The 3,875-nt window shown below is 43.0% G+C and overlaps 1 pseudogene across 1 annotated transcript; it reads right to left on the bottom strand.

Annotated features, from left to right (window-relative positions):
• Positions 1–529: 529 nt before the first annotated feature.
• LOC309688664 (serine protease FAM111A-like) lies at positions 530–2,332 on the bottom strand (annotated as a pseudogene). The gene is made up of 2 exons: positions 1,445–2,332; positions 530–652 (listed from the first exon to the last, which is right to left on the bottom strand). The product of its transcript is annotated as a serine protease FAM111A-like (transcript).
• Between the last annotated feature and the right edge of the window lie 1,543 nt (positions 2,333–3,875).

Below are 3,875 nucleotides of genomic sequence, written 5' to 3'. Positions count from 1 at the left end.
ATAAAGCCTTTGAATGAAAACAAACGCTGTTTTGACAGTGATGTACACAGTCTTGTTGGTATATGTATGATTTCTATACGTTGTACATCAGATAAAAAGTTTGGTTGTAAGATTCAGATAATTATTTAATAAAAGCTAGACATTTTAAATGAGAATAAGAAAGAAAAGTATTTCTTTTGCCCCCCTTTCCCTGTTAATGCCCTACCTGGCCTCCTGGCAAAACTTTGCTAGAGCTGCCCCTGCACAGTTACCAGCTGTCAGCTACTTAGAAAAGGATCCTGGTGTCATTTGTCTCTCAGAAACAGCTCATAACTTTCCTTCAACTCATTCATGTCACCTAAAAGGTAAACCTGTTTCTCCATCACCTGTTCGGCTCTGATGATTCATCTTCATGTTTCGCTCTCACCAGATATCCAAACCGATACCATGACCAGCAGCTTTTACAGCTGTGGCTCCAGCAAATATCAAAGAGGGAGGGTTCCTGGGGCATGGAGAGTTCAGGGGGGTGACGCAGCAGATTTCTGTTGAGTCAGTGCTGAGATCGCTTCTCTTTCTCGATGACGCACGTAGGACTCATTTTCTTCACTCCTCCTCCGATGACACAGGCCCCGCTGTCTGAAGGTACAGGCCCAAATCTCTTAAGGAGCCCTGGCTGTTACGGCCGAGAGGGCCCTGCTGTGGGTGTGGACTCAAATGCAGACACAGAGGGAGGCAAACGGGCGTGAACACAGTGCTTTATTTACAAGTGTCTAGTGAAATTACACAACAGGAGACTATGAATGCTATGAATTATGAAATGCTATGAACTGTGAACTGTGAGGCCAAACTGTGAACATGAAACTGAGTGCTATGGCTAGGTGCTGGACTTCACGGATGGAAAAAAGGGGCAGCGGCTTGGATGGAGGTACGCAGTCACTATAATGAGAAGAGACAAGTAGTCAGTGGCAGTCCAGTGAATCACAGCTGCAGGATTAGGCTATGGAGGTTAGGGCTTACGCGTTGCAGGTTTAAAGTGTCATGCGAGGAAGGGGTGTCCAGGGGGTTCCGGGTGAGGAGTGTCCAGAGAGGATCCAGAATATGCGTGGAGTGAGGGACTTGGCAGGGAGGCAGGCAGGTGTAGTCCGATGGTGGAGAGGAAGAAACCAGATGACAGAACCAACGTCCAGGCGGAGATGAGAGTAGTTCGGGAAACGTGACTGCCAGGTGGGTCCTATGACAAAGAAAAACACGGTGAGGGAAAAGCAGTAGTTGAGGGTTCTCACAAGGGGTTCGCAGCCTAGCACTGACATGGGTTAGCAGAAGATCTGGCAGAGGTCTGTTGTGAATGCTGGTCTTATATGCAGGTGACTTGATTGGAACCAGGTGTGGAAGCTGATTGGAGTCTCTGCCTGAAGGTAGAACCCAGCGGAGTGGAAAAACCCCGTGCTCACCCGGACCATGACACTGGCGGCACTTTCTCTGTTTCCAGCTTAAGTATGACATAATCTGATTCTTGGTCTTCAAAGTTAAAGACCATGGTAACGTTTACAAATTCATGCCAGTTAGGTGTGTTTGATTTAACCCAGTAGTCGAATAAGTGGGCGTAGGTCAAGATAAAGTTGTCAAATAGCACAAAGCCTGTGCCTTGCTTTATGAAGGAACCAGTTATGAGACAAACTGACTCGCTCAGTTCAAGCAGCAACATAACACTGCGAATTTCGGTAAAAGACTGTCGGCTCTTTCCAAAGGTCTCCTTCCTGTATTTCAGTGCTTCCAGAAAATAATTTTTAGGGAATCTACTCTCCATCCATCGTTTCAGACGCGGATACTGCTGACAAAGTAGATCGTAAACCTCCTTACGGTCAATGCTGCTGCCCGTTTCTTTGATTGCCATTTTTAGACTCAATCCGTTCTGCCGTGCTACATCTAAGACTGATGTCATTCCACCGCTGTGCTTTGCATTATTTGATGCGTGTGGAGGTTTCTACTGCCCTGGGATGGCTACATCTTTTATTTCCGTATCTGCTCCCTGTGGAAAACATCTGGAATTTCTTATTGTCCTGACAATCTATTATGTCTGTGCACTCAGTCTTACGTTCGTTAACCAGCTCAAAGTAGCCCAGGTCATCGGTGAAGCGTCTGTCTCTTTTCAGAGCCTCGGCCGCAGTTATTCCCTTCTCCCCGTAAACACAAAGATACTTGAACTGTTTTAAAGCTTCATTTTTTAAAAAACTTTTCTCTTTTTTATGTCATTTAGTCCTCCCTTTGTACCGATGTAAAAGACAGAATAGCAATCTCTCGCCTTAACCATCTTCTTATATTTAATGAAAGGCCTCCGTGCAAGCTTGAACATGTTGCGTGTGCCGTCTGAACTGGATTTCAGTCTGAACTGATGTCCGTGTTGGTCCTGCAGAGAATCAGAGTTGGAAAAGTTGTTACTGTAGTAAAAAACAAAATGTATTGCATTTTGTTCATAATCTCTTTAAAGTCATGATCGTTTTTTTTATCGCTTTCACCGGAGTGGGTAAATGAATCTGCAAAGTTAAAAAAACTGATTTACATTTATTGTTTATTACTTTTATTGGACATCATCCGATCTCATTTATACACATTCAAGATATAAAGTGGAAAATATCCTTTTGTTTGCATTTGGAGACTCGGCATTTGAACCATCCCAAATATCTGGACCAGGGAACTCCTCAAACTGGTAAAAAGGTCAAGGACACAGTTACACGATTGCTAAACTAACCTGTTTTTGGATAAAAGAAAACCATATAAGCATGAGCCCTGGAATCTCGGTTTTAAAAAAAAGAAGCACTACCCAATACTTTTCTTCTGTTTAGTATACAGGAGTTGCTGCTCACACCCTGAGTTACACTGATGAGTCTGTCAGATGTCCCAAATGGGATGTCTGGCCGCACGCATACTCACGCCGGACACCTCCTGACCTTATTTCCACGAGCCTTCAACTCAGCTGCAAAGTGCTTACGGGGTCATTTTCCTTTTCATTAGAATTATCTGCCGTCATTCAGACATAAGTTGAGCAATGGTTTAACCAATTTTCCCTCAAAGGGATTAAACAGAACATAGGATGTAAGTTAAGGAAATATAAGTTTGACTATGGAGCACATCTCCTTCAGCGTTCACAATAATGGATTGCATTTCTCTCAGTCAACTGACTGTTTAGGGGGGAAAGCAGCTAATAGTGTGCTCTGTGTTTGCGGTTATTGTTTTTTTTAATCACACTAGGAGTGAACAAAAGCAGAAAAAAAACCTATAAAGATGCAGACTGTGAAAGTGTGGTTTATACCATAAATTTTTTCACGAAGTCTATAACACTGTGCGGACTATTGGTAATACAAATATTGTAATTGGGGGAGATTTTAACCGGGTCAGGGATGTATTTTTGGATAAATCCTCCCGTCCTGGACTAAGTAAGGACCCTGTAAATGCTGCGGTGGACGTGATGTCAGAGGAACTGAGCCTGGTAGATATATGGAGACTTCTTCATCCTCAAGAAAGAGACTATACTTTCTTTTTGCATCCTCACTCAACCTACTCTAGGATAGATTACTTCTTGGTGTCTCGCTCTCTGGTGAGTCAAGCTATTGGGTCCTCTATTGGTAATATTGCTGTAACGGATCATGCTCCCATCGACCTTGTTCTTTCTGGTAATGATAATATCAAACCGTCACCTAGGTGGCGTCTGAATAACTCATTATTGAAGAATAAGGGTCACTGTGAATGTATAAGGGAAATGATGAAGGAGTTTTGGTTGCACAATGAGGGCTCTATTGACGATGTTGGAATGTATGGAACGCCAGGACTGCCATAATGAATTAATTAAATACACCATTAAATAATTAATTAAATGTGGCAATAATTAATTAAAATTG

The sequence above is a fragment of the Aulonocara stuartgranti genome (assembly GCF_965226115.1).
Source record: "Aulonocara stuartgranti genome assembly, chromosome: 15".
NCBI classification, from domain to species: Eukaryota; Metazoa; Chordata; class Actinopteri; order Cichliformes; family Cichlidae; genus Aulonocara; species Aulonocara stuartgranti.
This window is presented reverse-complemented; position numbering and strand designations above follow the sequence as displayed.